The following is a 25,475-nucleotide window of genomic DNA, read 5'->3' as shown; positions in this document are numbered from 1 at the left end:
GAACATGGAGACAAGGCGAAAAGCTCGCGGTAACTCCCGAATGAGTGTTGGTCTGCAGAACAATGTTTCTTGCCTTGAAAGCGAAAGGTCGCGGTTACCTAGCAATTTATTAACTGCTCAACTCATCAGAGTGGTTTCTATTTACGAAAAGCATTTAAGAATAGCTCGAGGATGGAGATGATTTTTTTTAGTTTTTAAGCTCTATTTTTAAAAGAACGAAAATGGATAAAACGCGTGTTTTCAAAATAATTTTTAGGCATGAAACTCCCTGTAGAGATTCTTGATAGCACTGAAGGGACTTGCATTACATTCTTATCTTCATTTCTCAGCCATATAATGTTATTGTTACCGCTGGAATCTCATAGTTGTCATATGCACGACGGGAAGACTGCGCTCCAGTTTAGTCTTGCGCTTAGAGGCGATACCACGCTGGATCCACCAGCGAGCGTCGCCCTTATCATCCCGCCTCACACAAATACATCCCTGATAGGTGGGCCCCTTAAGAGTGAAGCGGTTCTTTCTGCTAGGAGTCTTCTGCGGTTATACGGATCCTTAAATGATTTTGCTCATGTTATTGATAGTGTAATACAAGAGAAAAGTGACATGCATCAAAAACAATCATCTAATACATTTATAAAATTCAGAAACTATTCAAGGGTTAACGGAGGAGAAAGCTGGTAGAATCTTAAGGAGGAATGGAAAATATCGAATCGATTCGCGGCTCGAGAAAACCGCAAGAACAATAAAGTCCATGCGAGCAGGAACCAACCCATTTCATAGAAAAATAGCGACACATTTCGCTTATTAAAACTGTATTAAATCTTTATTTATTATAAATCAAAACGTATTAAAGGTGGACCATTATCAACCTCTATTTAACTTACTTGCATGAAGATACGAACAAAATTCTTCGGTAGGCTGATTCTCAAGTTTCTTGAGTACACAGTACAAACAATAAACATTAAAACCATGCTATAGAACACCGTTAGAGAAACTTAATGAATAAAAAAGTAATGAAAACCATAAATAAAATAAAGCAGTTCAAATCCTTCAAAAAACACACTTAAAATATTGCATTTATACATTATACCGCATCTGATTAATTATTTGTGGTAATATTGACTGGGTAGACTCGCCCCTAGGGCGATGCCTCTGAACGCGCCAGGGTTAGCTACAGCTAACAGTTCCTCGTGAAGTGGAGCGGTCACGTGTTCTGAAAACTGCTTTGTACGTGCTCTGTTGGAGGGATTCTGACAGATCATTCCTAAAATGGCTTGCAAGGTAACTAAAATATCTTTTTAAAAATGTACTATGGTATTTGAATATTTTTCCTAGGCCTGGTACATCCAAGTTTTACTAACTGCTCAGAGAGCTTAGAATACAAAAAAAAAAAAATGATAATGCTATAAATTTTTTTTTTTTTTTTAGCTTGTTAGTAAAGTGAAAATGTCGTCTGTGATTCATGTTGATCCAATTTGTTGATGTTAGTTTTTGACTTGTTATGATCGTGTTTCTTTCCATTATAAACAGTAATTAACACAAGTAATTCACTAAGTTTTAATATCGGGGGAGGGGGGCAAGATATATTTTAATTTGTACTGATAGTTAAGTCTGTAATATCCTGCTTGTAGGCCAGTAGATATTCCAGGTGAGTTTATCAGCAAATTATTTTCCAAGATTTCTGTAATATTGGCAGGCGAAGATGGGACAGTTAATATCTTAAGTAGAGTCTCGTTAATCCGGACCCCACTAGTCCGGACATCCGGTTAATCCGGACGGATCTAAAAAAAAAAAAATCATGAAAAAGAATGTTGTGACAAAGGAAAATAAGAAAATGAATTTCTAAGAGAGGGTCCCCTAGCTCTCAGTTGCCGGGAGTCTTACCTCTAGTTTTCCGATCATCGTCAGTTTTCCAAGAAGTGACTCACTCTATACCTGCGAGTTGTTTTGTTTTGTTCCCTTCAGTCGATGCTGGTGATAGGTGCTCGTGACAGTTATTTGACGTGACAACGTCTAATAAATCGATGAACGCCGGCTGTACGCACGAAAAAGTGTCCCGTAACGCACATTGTCCCACTCGAATGGAACAACCATCGATTTGAATTTTCAATCATGTTTTCGTCGTTTGAATTATTAATATTATGTAATTTAACGATCGTCCACCGATTTTCAGCACAATAGGTAGCCTACAATTATTTAAAAGTAATGTTGAATATTCAAATACGTTTTTAACGAACAATGGTGTTTTACAGTTACACTTAATAATTCAAATTACACCCGGGATCTTTTTCCCAATGTTTTAAAAAATATTGTAATACATTATAAATACGTTTGGTGTATTTGGGATGCGTATTTGTTATAAAATCGTATTATAAAAACGAAGTAATATTATTCCCGTACGTTGCTGCTATCTACGGTGACGGACGCGAACCGAACTAATCGTGCTATCTATTAGCTGTTGCGGGAACCAGGTACTGGTTAATACATATTTTCCTTTGTTTATCACGAGGGGCGTTATTATTAAAGAATTATAAATAAAATTTCGTGCCCGGGGCCACAATTGCATATCATTTTGAGCACTGGAAGACATTAAAACGTAAAATATTCTCGACGAATTTTAATCTGTGGTTCTCATTGCTTATTACAACAATTTCTGCAATAAAGGTTAATTATTCTTGAATTTAAAAAATCTAATTACTAGTATAATTTCAAGTATTTATTCTTTTATTATTAATAAAAGTAGCATCTGTTGGCGAGTGCAGTAATAATAGGTTATGTTAGATATTTGATTACAGTTTATTTATATGAAAACTTGTTCATAATTATATTTAAACGAAAAGTTAATGTGGTTTTCATTGCTTATTATAACAGCAATTTTGGCAATAAAAGTAGGGGCAACGAAGGAGTACTGGCTCAATGTAAACATAGAAATGTAAACACCGCGCCAGTACCCCCCCATGGGCGCCGCCATCTTGTCATGTGGGGGCCGCCATTGTTGTTGACATTGGTTACCAGGGCGCGCCGGTAGGCCGCCATCTTAGTGCAGCCTTTAGTTACCGGAGCGCGCCACCGTCGCTCCGAAGGCGGGAATTGTATACAAAAAAACCTGGGCACTGGGTGGATTCGATCCCGGGGACGCACCAACGTCGTGGTAAGGAGGCAGGCGCCTTGACCACTAGACCACGGGGACCAGATGAAGTATGGGGAATTAAATAATGAACATATGCTTTAAAGAAGCTATGCCTAAAAGAAGCTATGTCTTTAAAATATCGAAAAGCAAACCCCCCACCCCAAGTATGCTTAACCGCCATGTATTTAAAAAAATACTAGCTTTGCCTATAGACCCCACCACTCCACAATCGCCGCCATGTTTAAATTTAGAAAAATATGCCTATAGACCCCCCACCACTCCACAACCACCATATTTAAATATGCTTAACCCGCCATATTATAGTCGAAAAGAAACGTCTACAACCCCCCACTCCGAGTATGCTTAATCGCCATATTTAAATTTCGAAAAGAAATAAAATATCGCTATATTTAAATTTAAAAAAAATATATATGCGTAAAGGCCCCGCCATACTAGCTATGCCTAAACAGTTAACTTTCGAAAAGAAATAAAATATCACTATGCTTAAATAATGCTGCCATACTAGCTATGCCTAAACAGTTAACGTACGAAAAGCAAACCGCTATATTTAAATTTCCAACAGCCATATTAGCTATGACTAAAACAAACATAACCTCAAAAATCCCGCGCAGAGAGAGCGAGATGTTGCCTGCTGGAGCGTCACTCGTAAACTGCGAAATTATAATCCCCACATCATATTATAAGCATAATAATAATATCTTTAAAAACAACACTGTGTGTGTGCAACACGCCAAGTAATAAGCATAGACATGTGTTAAGCATTTTTAAAGTTAATAATATTTTTACAGGCCAATGTGTTAAGCAATTATAAAATTCAAAATATTGTGTAATCATATTTAAAATTAATAATAATAAGCATATTTAAAAACACTTTGTAGTAACTGGCTCTCGGCCAATGTGTTAAGCAGTACAAACGCCGTGCTGGAAACCTCGCTCCTGCTGAGAGCGTGCGCCGGCGACCAGGAATGTGTTTACCTGCTGGGTGAGAGTGAAAGTGTTTACCACAGAGGAGCAAGGTCAGGCCATCGCTGCGTACAGGAAAGGAGCAAGCACAAGGAATATACAGAGGTGGAAAAAGAAATAATGTAGACAACACACGGGTAAAAAAGAATGATGCTGGTTTTATTTAACTTAAATTCCAAATCACGTGTGGCGGACGACCCCAGGGACACGTCCCCGAAGCCCCCGCCAACTCTTCAACTCCCTCGGCCGCAGCGAACGCGTGGTCGAGCCATCGCTGCGGTCTTCAGGTTCACGTTCCCGCGGTGGCTGTGGCCCACCCTCCAACACTTCCTCCGTAAAAAACATCTCGGCGATTTCTTTGGGTATAAGGGCCGACATATCAGCGCAAGTTGTTACAGCCATCTCGTGTTGGGGAGATCTGCAGAATAATACATACGCAGTACCTACAGCATACCCCAAGCGTGTAAAACATTTACGTTAAGATGTAAAGAGAAAATAAATATGGGGAAAATAAATTACGTCAAGATTTGTAAATATAAAATACGTTAACATTACTTTTTTTTAAATAAATTAGATGAGTAAAAGAAATAAATGTAAAATGCATGAAAATAAATTACGTTAAAGACATTCTAACAGTAAATTAAATTACTTGTGTAAAATGCATGAAAATAAATTACATGTTTAAAATAAATTACGGTAAGACTTGTAAAGAAGAAAATAATTACTTGTGTAAATTAAATTATATAAACATGTGTAATATTAAATTACATGTTTGAAATAAAATATGTTAAGATCATTCTAACTTTAAATTAAAAAAAGTATGTGTATAAAATAATTACTTGTGTAAATTAAAATATATAAACAGATAAAAAATTACGTTAAGTCCATTCTAGCTTTAAAATATAATTATATAAAATATCTTAACATTTCTTGGTTTTAAATAAATTAAATTACTTGTGTAAAAGAGATAACTTTTTTTAAAGAGAAAAATAAATTACTTGTGTACTGTTACATACCAATAGGTTATTCTCCACGTGCAATGGTGGGAGGATCGAAGCGCTAGGCCACCCCATCACTCGGAGACGACAGCATAGCTGAACGTAACCGTGGGAAAGGGCTTATCATGGTCCGGGGAAAGGCGTAGGTCCTTATGTCCCCAAGGTAGAGTGCTGACACCGTCTTCAGAAAGCCAACGCTTATCATCTCCTGAAGACAATGCTACCTTGGTCACACGCTCCGTAAACACAGTGTGGCCTCGCGATCGGAAATGGTGTTGGGTCGCGAGAACCCGTGAATTTTGAAGCAAGCATTCCAGGTATTGAGGAAACAGGAGTGAACGCAGTGCGCTGGCCTTGATTCCCTTCGCCTTACGCGTAGAAGAACCGTCCTCCATCTTAAACGCGTAAAGCTTCGGGCGAAGACCAACAAACTCCGTGATGACATTGCCAGCGGCCTCATCCTTCATCACCCCCGTTACACCCTTATTAACCAAGGGGAAGCGTTGCTCATTACCTGGAGCATAATTTGAAGTATCGAAACGTGAAGCTAAATCGGGGCGAATCGAATCGTAAATGTCGTCACACACAACGTGGTAAATTAAAGAATCCGTATCCGTGTACAGGAGATGCAGAGACTGTGGAGGGAATTTCATTTGCATGTAATTATAGTGAAAATCGTAGAGAACTAATTTTGATAAATCTAAAATGGCGATACCTGTGTACAATGGTCTATCAAAGGTAATCGTCCCTTTCTGCAACTCTATGAGGACTAGATTCTCATCGATGATTTGCTGAGCCTTGAATGTTGGACGACCAATCAGCTCAGCCACCCCATAAATGGAATTGTATCGGGAAGCGATGCGTATATCCTTATGCTTTCGCGTATTTTCCAAACTTTTTCCGTAAACCGAGTTCGACAGTAATTTAAAAAACGATTTCTCAAAGGGGTTCGCAGCCTGGGCACGACGCTCAGCATTAAAGGCTATATAGTCTCTCATCCAGGCCGCCTGCGCAAACCGCAGCACGCGGTGAACCTGGCCGATGACCGCCCCATACTGAACGTAGTGCCGCAGTGTTTTAGCATGAACAACATATTTAGTACGCGGCGCGAGAGTTAACAGTAATTTACTCATACGCCCGTTTGGCGGTACGCCATTCACAGGGGCCAGAGGCAGATCTGATAGGCGATCGTGACAATCATCGGGAAAGGTCAAATCTACTTCCGCGAAAAATGATGTATCACCATCGATGTCAATGGTGTTGAAATCCCAACTCGTATACTCATCCCTGGGAACCCATTGGAAATTACCCACAGGAAGCTTATCCAACATTGTGTGAGCATACAGTGCGTTAACATCGAAATAACAAATGTATGAAGACGGAAGGCTCGGGTCGTGACTGGACATGTACACATTGTTAGCTTTCGCGTGACGTCGACTTACATTTGTAATACCTCCACGAACGGCAGACTCTAGGAAGAGGTATATGTCCGGGTCGGTCACAAGTTCAAGATGCACACCGGTCTTAATTAAAAGTGCATCCCATGCGAGCGAGGGAGCGGTAATGTAATGTGCGGGATCAAGCGAATAATGCTGTAGGCAAACGAAACGAAAAGATTCGAAAATATCGGCCAGCAAACAAGTATCCACCTTAAGGTAACTAAGTGCGTACTCTTTCAATGTGGTGCAATGGAATACGTCCCAAGCCTTTTGAGCGTGAGTATAGTCCAGATCACTCACGTCCGTGCCACTCAATACGTTATGGAACGCATCCTTTGGTGGTAGCGAGGCAGTCTGCAAACGTTCACTAGACGTAACAAAGTCATAGGGAAACACACCTTTACGCGTAGCTAACTGAAACTGTGCGTCATCTGGAAACATTGAACGGGTGAGTTTCAACTGATCAGGCGTGAGATTGCCAGCGAGAGTTTCCAGAGATGAATTTAAAAAGTTAAGTGAATCAATAAATCGAAGACGCACAGCGCGCACGCCTCCTTGCGCATTATCTGAGACATGTATGTATTTAGTAATACATTTGCAACTCTCTAGAGTTACGCCTAATACTTTGACCTCGCCGGGATTCTCCAAAACAAAGGAGCCGTCCGGCTGTGCAATCCGCCGCGAAACTAAATGCTTCATTAAAAAGTGGGCATCATAATTTTGCAAATTATGGAATACCGCGACAAGCTGTTTCTTTTGCATCCTGAAAGCCAGGTTGCATTTCGAATGGGCATAACCACGTATTTCACCAGTCAAATGGCAGTGATCGAGCACCTTCTGCCCAGCCAATACCTTCTTACAGATATGGCAATGTGTTTGACTCGCAAGCCTTGCAGAGACGGCTGGAGTCGGCGTCTTAATATGAACGGTCTTTGAATAAATATCACATACCCACTTTGTCATTGAAATTAATTCGGCGATCATTTCAGCAATACAATTATCACCCTCGAATTGCACATACCTGGTCAAAGAGCTATCGTATCCACACACTAACAAAATGCTGCATGCGTATGGTACATGTTCGTTTACCCGTGTGGTATTAGATGTCGCATCACCGGGTAAACAGGTGGATATCGGCTTAAGGTATGACTCGGTGTCACAGTACGCAATAAAGCCGAGGCGATCCTGTTTTGCAATATTTGTAAACTGTAAATATTTATTCTCCTCTGAAGGGAAACAGGAACACCCCGCTTGATGCTGGCTGCAGAGAACAGTGTGTGAAGTTAACCTGTCTTCACTTGTAAAGTATTGAAGATAGCGCTCGCAAATCCATTTCTTACGATTAGACCTTGACAGTTGGGAATTTAATAATCTGGACAGACTCTTAATTGTTATAAAGTGTAGGTGCTCTGCCGCGCCACTAGAATGAATCGCTAAAATATTTACATGTCTCTCTCTTCGCTCAGAGGATACGCGAAGAGGCTGGATAGAGGATACAGACTTGCCACTAAAACATTCATCAACAATATTCCCCTTACTGTCTACGCAAGCATAAACGTTAACGGAAATATTATTGTTCCTCTCGAATGTCTTAATCTGATGGAGAGTGGATGGGAAACTCAAACCAGACGTATTGAAAGCCACAAGTGGATCCGGATACGATCTGGCTCGGTTAACATGGGCATCCGCCGGCATCACACCTGCCATAACGGCATACAGAAAGCAATGCTGCTCGGGACATTCAATATTGACACAAGCTTTCCTATTGGATAAAAACGTTGGTAATTTCGTGTGCGGCGCACCAACGGTGAAAGCCCTATAGCTTGAAACATGTACATCCATGTTAATCAATCGCTGTAGAGCCCACCCACTGCCACGAGCAGCGAATTCGCTAACGTTCCTATTGACTTCCGGAATGAATACTGAATCATAGATTTCCCCTACCCCATCAGAGAGCATTACCGCGGCTGAGTGGGTTGTAAAATGAAATGTCTCACTCTCGCCTCCCTCCACAGATTCCTTAACAAATGAAGCCGAGAGTGAAATGTAGACTTTAAAAGGGCATACCAAGACGGAAGTTAAGGCCAGAAAGGGAACCCTACATCTCTGTAGAAACCGGTCCAAATCGGGATCAATAGGCTCAACATCATTTCCGATCCGAAAGTCCACTATCCGGTTAGCAAAAGCAGAGTCCAAGCTAACACTCTCCAGGGGAGGCAAGTCGCCAGCTTCACGCGGCTCCACCCCGGACGCCCGCGCGCTGTCGCGAGTGCCCGACGTGGAAGCCTCACTGGGACGGGGTCGCTTTGCCTCGGGGGGAGTAGACATGGCGAGGAGGGGATAGACGGGAAGTTACGTTCAGCGGTACAAATAATGTTCTGGAAACATAAAATAAACATTTGTTAATATTAAAGGAAAGGATCTTGAGCGAAGCCCAAGCTATGTGAGCGCAAACTATGTGTCGCCGTAAACATGACTGAGCGACTGTGAACTTGTTACTCTGCGCGCGCCGTAAACGCGACTGAGCGCACACCCCTCCGCTCCGTGTTGTCATGACAACGAGCCTTTCCCCGCCCCGCAGTTGGGGAGGGGAGCCCGGCCCCGCGGTCGGGGAGGGAGTCCGCCAGCGGGAGGGGTTACGCCATGCGTAGAGACGTAGAGACGTGATTAATAGAAAATGTGTAATACAATTGACACTAGCGGATGAGACTTACCTCACGTAGCATGCGCCGACATCAAATGCAAGCAATCACCTCTCGCCGGCGGTATTTATACATGCCCAGCTAGGTCAGTCCGGGTCGGACACACTTTCACCACACGTCCGTAAACATGTACGTCACACGGACGTTTTCCATCTTAAGACAAAATTTAGTGTGAACACATTAAAAAAAACATATTTATGTGTTTTGCAAGGTCAAGAGTGAACACTATAAAAAATATTTATGTGGTTTGCAAGGTCACGAGTGAACACATTAGTGTGGTTTGCAAGGTCAAGTGTGAAGACATTTTCAAAAAATATTTATGTGGTTTGCAAGGTTGTAATAACATTAGTTATTTATTTGGTTTGCAAGGTCAAGAGTGAACACATTAGTGTTGTTGTCAGGGTCAAGTAGAAAGAAAAATACATCGAGACATTTTTTTAATTTTTTTAATAGCCCACACCCGTTGGAATAGAGTTACAAACTTGTTACGTATAAAAGTTACATTACATTGAAATTAAAAAGTTACATTACATTGAAATTAAAAGTTACACTGAAAACAATTTACGTATAAACAATTTTTATATATACAAGTTACACTGAAGACAATGTTGACGTATAAAATAAAAGTTACATTGAAAACAATTTATGTAGAGAAGTTATATTGAGATTTAAAAGTTACACTGAATTTGTGTTTTACGTATAAACAATATTTACGTATAAAGATATAACATTGAAATTATGTTTATATGATATTACGCATAAATGATATTACGTATAAAATAAAAGTTATGTATAAAATAAATTATATTTTCTTTAAAAGGTCTGTAAGTACTTTGCGCAGTGCGGTTCTGGCAATGTCTAACACTCTCTCGTCCATTGCTTGGTCACTGCTCACCGCTGGACCCAGGTCGCCCTCATCGAGGCCCCGCGCTCTGCGGGCGGAAGGGCGGCGTCGGCGTCTCGGCTCTACCAGCGGCGGTGAGGTCTGGCTGCAGGCGGGCAATGGTGGCTGCGTCTCGAAGTCGTGTGCGTAGACCTCTGCACTTGTTGCGGGTAGAGTTGTATCGGTGCGTAGCATACTAACGCAGCACTCGCCGAAGCCGGGGCAGGGAATCACTTCTAGAGGCAGGTCTTCCGGTCTTGGGTTGTGTATATGTTTCGAGTGCACGGTAGAGTCACAGTCTTCCGTAACATGTCTCAACGCGCCCTGACTCCACTCGCTATACTCTACACTGCCTACCCTTGGAGTTACATCTGGATACGTGTTCAGGGGATTAAAGCTAGCCATCTTTACACCGTCACTGTTTCCGCACGACTGTTCACGCATGGACCTGCGTGTCTATTTTAAAACAATTTTTACCAGATGTATAATTAAATGTATTATGCAATCACGGCATTCTGAACAGTTCATTGCAGGAGGAGGAGTGGCATCAAACGGCAACGTTTCGGTGCACGACCTGTTACTTGGGTATTTAGATACGAAGGCACTGAGAAGTTGTTTAACTTTAATATGTAGGCTCGCCCCAACGTACACAAATGGTGACTACAAGGCGTGTTATGCGTTTGTATCCATCCTGTTGGTAATTGCATGTCATAGCGAGAATGTGATGATCCGGCACACGTCTCGGCGTAACCGGATTCTTCAGCAGGTATTCTGGATGTTTCGAGGTCGTGACGCGTGCATGGGAAGCGTGCCTGCGGATGGCTCAAATGGACAATACAGTCTTTACCCTCACACTGAAACACGCTCACACGTTGCACAGTATTATATGGCCGTTTCGGTTCCCACCTCAATCGGAAATGCGTGTTGTCTCTGCAGTACTCGAGGTATGTGAAGGCTTTGATAATGTTTGGATTGTTTGTATCAAAGAAACGTATTCGGTATTCTATACTATACAAACCCGCATGGGTAAGCATGTATCTTTTTTCGGTAGGGTCAAACATAGTGCATGCCTGCCTTTCACACTGTGTTGGGTCCGGCGGTAGATGCCACAGTGGGTAGAATACAGGATTATCGTGTATGTCTATAGCGTCAGGTATATAGTCTTCATCCCAGCGCCCAACATTATGTCTTATTGTGATCGCTTCGTTCAGAGTCCTTGGTTTGCGGTTACGTAACATTGTTACACGAGGGGTTTGAAGTGGAAGAGTCTACACTGTAGGAAGCTGCACGATGTGTACCATCTACGATTACCATATATGGTATAGTGAATAAGTCCACCGCACCTCTCTACCCAACGAATGATAGTCTCTGGCTTCGTGATGCGTGTCAGTTCACACGTTACGGAGGAATAATCGGGGACTGAACTTATAGTTTCAGTGTCGGCTGCTGCCTTAAGTTCTTCTAGCATTGTGGGGAAAGTAGTATCTGGCCGTATATGGTGTACGACACAGTCTGACAGCTTGCAGGGCGTCTCGAGGATGTCTGGGTTCTCCTCGTCGCAGTCACTCACCCAATGATGATCAAAGTTGCATACGTGTAGCTGAAAATGACCGTCCGGAGTGACACACTGCACGCGGCGGAAGCCCGGCGTTACCTCCAGGTAGTGTGCTGTTGGGTCGAACGTCATTCCAACGGGTGTGGGCTACAGTTTACTGGACCACCGAGCTATATTTATACCGACATCTTGTTTTTGTTTTTTACGTTCTCGCCGCTTGCTGCGACCTTGCAGCCTACCCCTCCTCCTCTGACATTTCTGCCTTATCATTGCTCTCGGCAATGTTTTCAACCATCCATGCTCTGAGCAGCGCTGCGTTGTGGCGCGACGATACCGGTCTTGTGCCTCTGCGGTTGTTGCTGTACGTTTTATCTAATATCTTTAATGATGGGCAGCCATATTCACTTTGAACGTTCACTATGCGCACATGTTTGCGACAATGTTTAGCTAGCCAACGTTTCTGTTCGGCTCCGGCGACCATTATAGTTCCACTCAGGTGTGCCATCAATATGTTTGGCAGGCTTGTGTAGGGAAATGTTCCGTCTTCCCATTTCAGATTGTGGAAGGTGTTGGTGAGCCATGTGTTTGTTTGTTGATGTTTTCTAATTAAATGTTCCCACGCAAATGGTGGTTGAAACGAGCACGTAATCACGTTCCCTTCCGCGTCTGCGATGCTAACTTCCTTAACGATAAACCCGTGCTGTGAGAAGAAGCCTTGGAGGTTAACACACTTCGCCATGGCGGCTGAGACACGACTGAACATACATCGCGTTTAGCTCATTATTTTAATACTTTGATCCCTCGGGTTGTACGATACTAATCTATCGTGTAGAATAATTGCGTATGCCTGTGTTAGCGGCGGTATATTGTTTGCTGCGGTAATGTCTATTTTACAATCTATGATGGTTGAGGTCAGTTTTTCGTTTTGACGTGACACGTCGAATACAAAGAGAGGGGCCTTATCTTTAAATCCCTCCGGGTCAAGTAGAGGCGTATTTAGTCTACCGTAGTAGCTCGCTTGAAAGTCCGAGTACATATTATATGCAAGTAGGTAGTATCCATTCGTAAAGTTTATTGCTAGGTCCGAATATGGATACGCCTCGGAATTAAGATAGACCTTGATATTTTGTAAATTACAATGGTCGAATTTAGATTTGTTTGCGGCTAGAACATTATGCCTGCCAGTTTGAAATGCCACTATTATATAACGAGGGCGTTCGCTGGAGAAACTAGATTTTACAGCCCAACTGACGCTCTGTGATGGTGGTAAACTCGGGTAAACTTCTACTCCCCACGATCTGAAAGCCATATCTATGTCGCGGCCTTTTTCAACCATTTTCAACAGCCGTGTGCGCTGGGCGGGGCTTACCGTTACATGCGGAACAAGCCAGTCGATAGATTGCAAACTTAATGTCACTTGCTGTGGCTGATCGCTTGTGTCCATTATAGCATTAATATAACTGTTTGCGGTGATTATAACGAGCGTTTGTTTACAATTTATTAATATTTGTTTATAGTCTTCTGCAAAGCCTAGCAACTGGTTCAACGGAACGCATATTTCAAACTCGCCTTGCGCTGTAAGAGGTAAACTGTAGTCGCCGTCCGGACACCATCCCGCCATCTTATTTACGGATTTTTCATCACGCGTGCGCGATTAATAGTTTTTCACAGTTGTCACAATTCCAACTTCACGTACCTCGTCGATTGTCACGCCGTTAAGTTCGAATGATATTCGGTTTATCATATGCAGTATACCATTGTTTACGATTTTTGCATTGTCTGGTTTCTGCCCGTTTGGTTTCGTGAATGCACCGCGAATTCGCAGAAACGATTTAGCAATGTGCGTATACACGTCAGAGTTTTGTATTGCTATAACTATCTCGGAGCTTGGCTCGTACGGTCCCGCAATGTATGGTTTGTACGTGTGCATTTTACATTTTGAGACTGCATCGTCAAACTGCGGTGATTGTTGCACATCGAGTATACTATATTCCATTTGGAAATACTTTGAAACCTAATTTTTCTAGGAACCTCACGTTGGCAGGTGTTAACCGCTTGATGTTTGCTTTCGTACTGGCTCTATGCTTGCTCACCCCTGCCCCTTTATGCAAACCAAAGTATCTTACGCCCATACTTTTTTCAAATGTAAGCGTAGTGTAATCACCTCGTTTCTAAAGTTGATTAATTTACCGTTCTGGTCTACCACTCTAATAACCAACTCTCGTATTTGTTGCACGGTAACCGGACTGTAAATGAGTGTTTGAGGCGTATCACTGAGCTTATATCCTGGAGGAACGTTCGGGGAAAATTCGTGTATCGTACTGTTTGGTTTTCCATTAAGGAAGCTGTGGCCAATAATATTCGCCGTGATTCTAATCACGTTTACCGGCATCACGTTTACGGGCTGGGTCGACTCGTGAATTTTATTCGCCTCGTAGACTTCCGGTTCGAATCCAAGCATAGGGGCTAGGGAACAGTCACCGGTGCAGTCGATTTGTGCATTGCTGTGCAATACGCATTGTAGAGTGTTTGGATAACCTTTCAACGAAAACATTACGTCTGTGGGTAGGTGTTGTTTAATATACGTTTCAATGTCTAAGACTTCGTAGGAACCTATTGGTAATTTAATTTCTCGCGTCATCTCTTCGTTCTTCAGCTTGTACCTAAACATCCGGTTGTTTTCGTCCATGTTCGGGATGGAATTGTATACGGTAAAATCCACGAGAGCGAGCTGCCATAACCCATCACTTAAGTCGATCGGTGGGAAGTGTGTTGAACACAGTTCCGATGTGTTTCCACTTAGTATTAGCGTGATGGACATGTTCTTTCGAAGCCGGTTCTCTTATATACCGAGATGAGAAACTTTATGCACAAGTGTCCGCAGTTGAATGAGTTTAACTTTTGCTGTCTATCGTAATTATATGTTATTTTGCAGCCTCTCAGGTATCGCTGCATTTCTAAAGGGGGCGGAAGGTCTCCAAAACTATCGTAATACCGAGCCGTACGACCGGCCTTGGCATACGCTACCCAATGCGTTCCGGGCCCCTTACTCGTATCTAAATTAATAATACCGCTCTCGTTGTGATATGGTTTTGTGGGTAATTTATCCTTCATAAACACGTTTCTAAAATGTGGAATTTTTAATTTCCTAATTGCTGTTTTTATGTCTGCGGTGGTAAGGGCTCGCTTTGGCAGGTTACTCAGTATCCTCATGTCCTTTTCCCGCCCCTCTTCCTTCTTCTTCTTCTCCGCTTGACCCCTCCCCCTGACTTTGGGTAGGGACGCAGGTATAGGCCCGAACCGTTTTTTGCAAGCGCCCGCATTTTACTATTGTGCTGTGCGTTGTTCACGGTCTTGGCTATACCCGCCGCTCCGCCAATCAGACTGCCTAACGCTGCCAGCGCTGGGAAAATGAAAGGTAGTAGCCCGCTTTTTTTCGCGCGGTTTTTCTTTGTTGAAACACCGCCGCCAATCTTACGTTTTACTCTCATTATCTTATTGACTCCCCACGCTGCAATCTTTTCACCGAATTTCGTTGCGGGGTTCTTTGCTATTTGTGCGGCTTTGTTCGCTAATATACCGTCGGCTATATGTCTGTCACTTAGGTTATTACTTTTAGAATAGCTAATATCGTGGAGACGACACGCCTCGTCAAGGGAGTTGACTCCTGTATCTCCGCGTGCTAGCCTCTTGGCGAGTTTCGTTCCCGGACCGCAGTAATTATATCCTGGCAGATGTACTTCTACTGGCAGCTTGTTAATAACAGAGTTTATTATTCCTCCACCTCTTTTTACCTTCTTTCGTGTACAACGCATAACACTATACTGATTCGAGTTGGTATAAGTATGCTGTTTTTATAGTTTTCTGTTTAGTTGCGTAATGGAAGTAGTGCCACAGCGTGAGTCGCTGCCTGTGCGGATTACACAGGCTGATGAAGCCAGTGCTCGCGAGTCGCGGCATAGTTCTTTATTACCTACGACAATAAGATGTTTGATTGTCGGTCCGTCCGAATGCGGAAAAACGTGTGTCCTACTTAGTTTACTCGAGGAACCGAATGGTCTTCGGTTCGAGAATGTGTATCTATATTCAAAATCGCTGCACCAACCAAAGTATAAACGGCTGGCTACGGTTCTTAGAGCGGTGGAAGGTTTAGGATTTTTCCCGTATACGGAAAATGCTGATGTGGTACCTCCTAGCGAGGCCAGGGCCAATTCGGTGTTTGTGTTTGACGATATAATGTGTGAGAAACAAGGAATCATACAACAGTATTTTTCTATGGGTCGACACGCACATGTTGATTGTTTTTACCTAGGTCAAACTTATGGCAGAATACCTAAACATTTGCTTCGTGATAATGCGAATGTTATCGTGCTTTTCCGCATGGATATGCTTAATTTGCGACATGCCTACGATGATCATGTAAACAGTGATATGGAGTTTCGCGCGTTTAAGGATATGTGCTTCTTGTGTTGGAAAAATGAACATGGTTTTCTTGTTATCGTAAAGGATTATCCTTTACTTAATGGCAGGTATCGTTGTGGTTTTGATCATTTTATTGTTGCGAGTCATTGAAGGATGTCCTACAGCGTATCAAAGTTTCGAGGTGGTCCTCTGAAACGTCAGCTTGACTCGTGTATATCTCGCGATCTTGATGGGAATTGCGATTTGGGCGGAAAACGTTTAAAGCGTGTGGGTATGCCAAAGGATGCTGGGGGTGGCGCGAGTAAACATTATATCGACTCGGTCGCGAGTGTAATCACTCGCACGGTGATGGAGGAGCTGTTGCGTCGGTTTACGGAGCTCAATTTGTCGTTAGTCAATGTACGGGATGTGCAGGTTGGTATTATCGAGTTTTTACGTAATATGGAGGTGAAGGAGCAGCGGTCTGTGGACCAAATCAATTCTCGTCTGTCGGTACTGCCAACAAAGTTGGGTGATATGTATGTTACTTTGTTGGAGAATAAACTCGATCTATTTGAGAATGCGATTATAGAAAAGGTAAACGGTATCTTGACGGAACTGATATTGAAACTTACCGCTAGTGGCGCTGACATTTCGCAACGTGTTTCTCAATTGGCTCGTACTATTGGTGTTGTTAAGAATGGTGTTGATGGATTGGTTTCTGCATCGACTGCGAGGACTGTTGCTAAGCGGCCCACACCTCAGAGACCGCCTCCTAAAACTTAGACATTTTGTATATAAAAAGGCTTTGTGCTGTATGGTTATCTTCAGTCATGTCTGCCGAGGCAAACGCTTTAGATCATGTCATACGGAACATACGTGCCAAATATATTTTGGCTAAGCGAGCGCGAATGGAGAGGGATGCGATTAATCAGGAAATGTTCAAGTCTGTTAATTCGCGTTTGGATAGTCTTGGACAGTCGTTTGCGCAGTCTATCCCGCAACATGATATTGTTCCGAAACAAGAGTCTTCAGATGTGAAGCCGGAACCGGTAATGAGTGATGGTTATGATTCTGACACTAGTATACGTCGCAATGTTATGAATGATTCATTGGGTGAATTACAGTCTTACTTACGGAGCTACAACCTTCGCTCGGGTGATGGGACCTACGGTCTCTATAAACGCAACAACCATTGGTTCTTAGGGGATACGGAAGTATTTTTTCACGATAATAATTTAATTCGCGTCAACAAAGAATTGATACAGCCTGCTCCCGGCTTATTCGAATTATTGTTCCGCCGAGTGCCGCACACCTACTCCGATTCTGCCTTAAAACAATACGGACATTTACTAGATATTACAAATGCCTATTATAAAAGGAATAATCCTGCGACGAAACGATATAAAAGCGAAACGCATGCAAAGTTTGATATCATTAAAGGATTGTTTCCGAATATTGACTCATCTCAGCGAGGAAGTGGCTTGTTACAAAAAACATTGGATTTGCAACGCACAAAGCAATTTATCTATTGGGACAACCCGAACCAACTTATTGCTCGCCTCAGATTACTAATGGCCTCGCAAGCTGCTGGCCATACCGGACATAGCAACGAGGTGATATCTATTCTTGAAGAGTTGAAGGAAGCTGGATATATCGTAAAATGAGTGTCGCACAACGTGGGATTTCTAATGAACTGCATCGCGGTGTTCGCAGAATTTTTCCTCGTAGACGTGTGTTGACATATGGGCTTCGCGATTTATTACAGATTGATTTGGTGGAGATGATTCCGTACAGCAGGATAAATGGCGGTTTCAAGTACATCCTTACTGCTATAGATGTTTATATCAAACGTGCTTATGCGGTTCCAGTTAAACGAAAGACGGGAATATTAGTCACCGCGGCCATGAAGAGTATTTTAAATGAGGCGGGAAGTTTTAAGAATATTCAAAGCAACGCTGGAGCGGAATTTTACAATAAACATTTTCAAGCCTTAATGCAAAAGTATGCAATTAATCACTACTCTAGTTATAGCGAAGTCAAGGCGTCTGTTGTAGAACGTTTTAATAGGACTTTAAAGGATATGCTTTACCGTGAGTTCTCGGTACAAGGAAATTATAAGTGGCTTACACTTTTACCGAAATTACTTTCTGTCTACAATAATAGGTTCCACCGCACTATAGGCATGGCTCCGAATGCTGTGAGGGATAACTCTTTGCTACAAACAGTTTACAGATATGTTAAGAAAATAGATTCTAGACGGTTAAAGGCTCGCGTGGGTTCGTACGTACGTATATCAAAACACAAGACAGTGTTTGAGAAGGGATTCAAACCCAGGTGGTCGCACGAAGTTTTCAGAGTGGTCAGAGTTATGAATAATTTTCCACGTGTGTTTCATTTGAGTGATTTGGATGGTAATGAAATTAAAGGCGGATTTTATGGTCCTGAGATTCAAGTAACTGCGTACCCCGATACTTATTTAGTGAATAAAATTCATAAAAAGTGTGGCGAACGTTTCCTAGTGTCGTGGAAAGGTTTTCCCGTTTCCGTAAAGACTTGGGTTAATTACCGTGATGTTAGCCGGTAGGTTTCCCTCCGGCTTTGTTTTTCGGCCTCGCTGTCTGTGTCCGGCATAACAACTTGCCCCCTGGGGCGTTCGCGGACGAGACCGGGAGTGGCGCTTTCACTTTCCCCCTCCGGCCACGCACCGCATCGGTAAACACTTTCACTTGCGCCAGACTCTGTCAACAGGTCCCCCGCAGACGCATCGCGGCCCCTGGTGTGAGAACATGCTTCCCTACACGACATTTATTTTGTTACATGTCGCCGGGGTGGGTGGGGGGTGCGTTCCGGTGAGTTTTTATTTTATGTATGCTTATTGGTACATGTCGCTGAGCGCTATTTGGAGGGATAAAACTGTTTTTATTTTAACTTTGCGTACTTTTTTTAACTATGCCTATATAGTTTATTTCTGGCATTCGTGCCGTAGCTATTTACTTAATGCTACGTGTTAACTGTAGGGGTCCCTTAATACGTTCCTGGTCGCACGAGCGCGGCTTCCAGCACGGAGTTTGTAAAGCTTAACACATTGGCCGAGAGCCAATTACTACAAAGTGTTTTTAAATATGCTTAATATTATTAATTTTAAATATGCTTAATATTATTAATTTTAAATATGCTTATTATTTATTTTACTCGGCGTAACGTAATGCTTAACACATTGTTTATACATTATTATGGATTTTAAAAATGCTTAACACATTTCTATGCTTATTACTTAAAGCATTTTTTTTAAAGACATTATTATGTTTATAATATGTTGTGGGGATTATAATTGCGCAGTTTACGAGTGACGCTCCAGCCGGCAACATTTCGCTCTCTCTGCGCGGGATTTTGAGGTTATGTTTCTTTAGTCATAGCTAATATGGCGGGTGGGGCTTTTAAGCATACTGCAACATGGCGGGTGGAAATTTAAATATGGCTGTTGGAAATTTAAATATAGCGGTTTGCTTTTCGTAAGTTAACTGTTAGGGCATAGCTAGTATGGCGGGGCTTTTACGCATATATATATTTTTTTTAAATTTAAATATATCGGTATTTTATTTCTTTTCGAAAGTTAACTGTTTAGGCATAGCTAGTATGGCGGGGCCTTTACGCATATATATTTTTTTAATTTAAATATAACGTTATTTTATTTATTTTCGAAATTTAAATATGGCGCTTAAGCATACATTTAGTGGAGGGGTTTAGTCATAGCTAATATGGCGGTGGGGTTTTATAGACATAGCTACTATGGCGGTGGGGTTTTATAGACATAGCTATAATGACTGTATTATTTAAGATTTTTTTTAAATTTAAAGATATGGTGGTTAAGCATAATGGCAGGGGTGGGGGGGTTTATAGGCATATATATTTTTTAAAGACATGGCGGTTAAGCATAATGTTAATTGCTTTAAGCATAAATCATGGCGTCAATTGTTTTAAGCATACAACATGGCGGCGGTTGTGGAGTGGTGGGGTCTATAGGCATATTTTTCGAAATTTAAACATGGCGGCGATTGTGGAGTGGTGGGGTCTATAGGCATAGCTAGTATTTTTTTTTAAAGACATGGCGGTTAAGCATAATGGCGGTTGTGGGGTGGGGGTTTATAGACATATATATTTTTTTAAAGACATGGTGGGTGCTTTTCGATATTTTAAAGACATAGCTTCTTTTAGGCATAGCTTCTTTAAAGCATATGTTCGTTATTTAATTCTCCATACTTCATATGGTCCCGTGGTCTAGTGGTCAAGGCGCACGCCTCGTAACCACGACGTTGGTGCGTCCCCGGGATCGAATCCACCCAGTGCCCAGGTTTTTTTGTATACAATTCCCGCCTTCGGAGCGACGGTGGCGCGCTCCGGTAACTAAAGGCTGAACTAAGATGGCGGCCTACCGGCGCGCCCTGGTAACCAATGTCAACAACAATGGCGGCGCCCAGTGGCGGCGACGGTGGCGCGCCCTGGTAGCCAATGTCAACAACAATGGCGGCCCCCACGTGACAAGATGGCGGCCCCCAGGCTGGTATTGGGGCAATGTTTACATTTCTATGTTTACATTGGTCCAGTAACAGCCTACTGCTCCTACTAATAAAGGTTTATTATTATTCTTGCATTTTAAAAATCTGATTACTAGTATAATTTCAAGTATTTATTCTTTTATTATTAAAATAAAAAAAATCAAATATATTCATAAAAGTATGCAATCATTTCATCAATGTTTTGTTATGACGTCACGTTAAACTATCGTCCGTAAACCTAATTTACAGACAACCAATTGTTTTTTTTATTCAGTGCGAGAGTTGTATTGTGTGCACTTATTAAGAGCAACGTAATGGCTACTAAACGTAAGAAAGTGACTGTAACAATGGAACAAAAACACCAAGTCTTATTTCGTATTGATGCAGGTGAATCATTAACTAGAATCGCGCAAGATTTAGGAGTGGGAAAACAAACTGTTTCTGATTGGGAAAACAAATCGGAAAGAAATTGAAGATTTTGTGCCAAAATGGTAAGTAAGGACAGTCTGGGTAACAGAAACAGATTTAAAAAAAAATGAAACTTTAGACCACGCTTTGTACATTTGGTTTTGCCAAGAACGTGGACAAGGCGTTCCGCTGTCGGGCGTAACATTACAAGCGTTCGCGCTCAAACTCAACGAAAAATTAAATGTAAATTAATTGTAAATTTAATGTATTGTATTATTTATAAGTTACATATATGTACTTAGTTTCTTAAGCACTTTATAATAAAACACAGTTGATTTTAAGCATAAAGATTTTTTCTTTAGCCTATAAAACTTGTTTTTCATGCATTTTAAAGTTGATTACGGTTAATCCGGACTTTCGGTGATGCGGACAGGGTCCGGTCCGAACAAGTCCGGATTAGCGAGACTCTACTGAGGGTTGTTAACTGTATTGATATTTTTCTGCGTGTCTATTATCATGTATATGACACATTTCGAAGCGTTTAATTTTAAACCATTTTGAATGCACCAGTTGTGTAATATAATTCAATCGTCATTTATTTTGACCACTGCTTGCGAGATTTCATCAGCAGGCACGGATATTAACAACTGGGTGTCGTCCCTACTGATGGCACTTCATGTGTGTGACGCATTGTGGCATCCTTGATATAAAACATAAACTGGTGGGGGCCTTAATATACAGCATTGTGGCACTCCCAGCATCATGCACGTTTTTACTTGGCTATTCGGCATTGATGCGTACATGAACTTGCTGTTGCCGGTTTGATAAATAATTTCTGAACCATAGCCAGCTGGCCCTGGACAGTTCGATTTCAGTTCATTTCGATAGGAGCAATTCATGATTTAGTGAGTCAAACGCTTTTATAAAGTCTTGGAACAATAAAATGGCTATGTTTAAATCTTCCTGTGTTCGATATACGTCGTCGGTTACATTCAAAAGTGTCATGTATGTACTATGGCCAGAACGAAATTCTAATTGTATCTCGTATGCAAAATATTCTAAGCTTACTTATGCCACGGGAACCATTCAGAAATCAGAAATCAGGATATGGAAAAAATTTCGAAACCAATGAATACCATTGAACCACTACGTCCGCTTGCCAAATGTAGCCACGAAGAATCGCCATATATTAGTATTGGTTCACTGCTTAGGTAAAACTTTTTTGAACTATCTGGAAAATAATAGAGTCTACTTTCAATTCAAACTTCCTTGAAGTAGTAAAGTTAATATTTTCTGTTGATGCATCGAAAACATGAAACAGTCAGAAATATAAACATTTTACTTCTACACCAAATTTTACTCTAATTTTCATAAACAATAAGACTAAATAGTTAGAAACCAATCATTTTTCAAGGTAGCATCTTTGAACAACTTTTTGCTGTCAGATTGACAGGGTGTAAACACAGCTACGTTTGTGTCGAATTATGTACGCGATAACGCGTAGTGTCTTTTATTAAAATGGTTAATTCAGAAGCCCTCCAAACACGTCTTGAAGAATGGATCGTAGTTGACACGTTGCACGAAAAGTTTTTTTTATCAGGTTCATACACGGAGGGTTTCGACGGGATTCCTGACGTTTTAGTGGACTTCAAACCAACTGGCACTGACCGTGTGTTCGTGAGTGTTGAATCACGCCACTGGCAAGGGGACCACGCGCGTGCAAGCTGCGCAGTAGAAGATGTGTAAAGGCAGCGCCTGGTCAGGGGTGTGTGTATGTTAGTGAGGTGATGGTAAGTGCGATGAAGATAAAAGTGTATTGAATGTTCCCAAAAAAAAACTTTGCCAGGAGTCTCGTGTCTAAATATTATTATTCTGAAAACACGCGTTTCAGCTATTTTCACTCTCCTAAAAAAAAGTTTAAAAACGAAATACGGAAACAGAATTGCCCATTTATCCTCAGAACATTCTTAATGTTTTTCGCAAACAGACACACTCGGATGTGTTGAGCAGCTTTATAATCGCGTGGGTTTTTCTGAAGCCCTGCACACCGTGTGTGTGCCCGGGTAGGCGCTGGCCTCTGAACGGTTTACGTGTCGAAATAGTGAGTCATACTGATCGCGGATGGTGCGTTGTTGTTTTTATATCATAGCACTTCACACGTTTTAGCTTTAACGCATTAAGAACTTGATCATTTATTGTACAAGTCCACCACGCCCAGCTATGAAAAAATAAATAACGCGTACAGAATAATTTTTGCACTTATCTACCTTCAAATATACGATCTGTAATACCTTCAGTTGAAGCACTTGTCTGTTAGAATACGAAACGTAAGCAAACGCGCAGTGAGAAAACTCAGTGGTCGTGGGAACAAAAGTAACACATGGGTTGAAAGTACCGTGTAATTGTTTTTACTGCAAAACACTTTAACTGTTATTATCTAGCCTATGTTTTAGAATATTCTTTCTGTGTACGTTTCATTCCGTTGCTAGTAAGCCTACTTTAATTTGAAAAAAAAAAAAAAAAACCTGTAAACCTATTACACGACTTTAAAGTCGTCCTTTATCAGCTAGTTTTTCTCAGTGCGTAGGCTATGGTATTGTTTATAATAACTTTATTTTGACATATTCGTTAATAAAACAAGACAAATAAAATCTTAGTGTGTTAGTAATTGTGAAATATTTCATATTGTTACGAACGCGAGAGACAATACCGCGATGCGCGCCAGGTTCGGAGCGGGCTGGCGGCCACTGACGTTACGCGCCGTCCACTGACGTAAGACATGCCACGTGTGCCTAGCCGGATTACAAGGGTGCTCTCTACCCCCCTCACTTCCGCTTCTCTAGCATTGTCCCGCCTCAGGTCATTGTCAAATACCCTTTTAGCGTCCTTGGAATTATGCGGGTTTTATGAGGCCGCCGCGCGAAGTGGCGTGAATAAGAGTCTCTTTTCTGGGTGTTTCGGGCGTCAGGTTGGCCCGGGATGACGCGACACGTCACAGCCGCTCTTGTCCCTTCGAGAAGGAAGAGCATATAAGCAGCGACGCCGGCCTCCACGTGAGTTCCGAGAGTTCGGAGAGTTCCGCGAGTGAAGGGAAGTGTGACATCGGCGAAGAGGGTGAGAGACCTCTCGAGAGCGACGCGGCGAGGTGAGAAGAGAAAGTGAGAGTGCGACTTAGTGACGCGAGACTGTGTGCGGACTGGCGCGAGGTAAGGGGCGAACCACTGTAGTGCCTAGCTCCAGTGAGGAGTGCGAACTGTGGAACTTGACAGACATTGAGTGACTTGCGAATAAACATTTTTAAGTGCAAATAATTAACTATCAGGCATTTTAAGTACATTTTTATTAGTAATACAAGTATTAATTAATGAAACTGTAATAAAATTTCATTGGGCTATCCCTTACGAATCCAGTTCCCCCACATTATGCTCGTAATAACATTACAAATTTTTCCTGTTATACCTAAAATTAGATAGCTTCCTAAACCAAACCTAACGGTAAACTGAAATTCAATCAAGTTTTAGCTAATAACCCAAAGATAAATTTAGTTTGAATTTTATTGTGTTATAATAAACGGCACTAAAGACTTTATGATAATCATGAACCAAAATCTGATGACAAATAACAAAATTACAAAGAAACATTTGACATTTGATTTGTAAGTCGATAGCTAAATTCCATGCAGTAGGTAAATTAAAATAAATACTATAGATTTGTATGGCTGATAAAAAAAAACATGTATTTACTTCAGACATAGTGGATTTTTAAGATGTTTTTAAAATTATTTTTTTTTTTTTAATTTTCAGTAGTATTCAAAATTAGTTCTCAGTTTATTAAACTTAATTTCAAGATATTACTTAACTAGTTCAGTGTTGTCGTCAACTTGGGAGTAATTAGGAGATTGATCAGCTGTGTGCGCCACGTTCTCGATTTAGTATGTAATTCCACTAAACGGTTTATGCTTGCTTTTTACGGTCGTAACCTTAACTTTAATGTACAAATTAAAAAAAATAATACTTGTCCTCCTTATTTATAACTAAAGAACCCGTGAATAGTATAGGAATGTACCTACCTATGTTCGGCGCCAGGCTTAATGCTGAGGAGCCAGGAGCCGACCGCAATCTTGGATTTGAAACGTCACGGCGGCAATCTTATATGACCTTTACTTTAAACATCAAATTTTGCCCAAATTTGCCCAAAAATCACCCAAATTCACCCAAATTACTTTTTTTTTTTTTTGGGAAAAATATTACGCCAAAAATTCTCAAAAAAATTTATAATTAAAAACTTAGGATTTCGAAAACCGCAAAATACTTTTTGCCTTAAAAAGAACACAAATTCCTAACAGAGGCTTAAGCATCCATGTCTACAGCCTCCGATATGCCTCTGACGTCATCTAGGATTATGATGTCACCGTTG

The sequence above is a fragment of the Bacillus rossius genome, chromosome 3 (genome assembly GCF_032445375.1).
Source record: "Bacillus rossius redtenbacheri isolate Brsri chromosome 3, Brsri_v3, whole genome shotgun sequence".
In the NCBI taxonomy this organism is placed as follows: Eukaryota; Metazoa; Arthropoda; class Insecta; order Phasmatodea; family Bacillidae; genus Bacillus; species Bacillus rossius.
Note: the sequence above shows the minus strand (reverse complement) of the source record.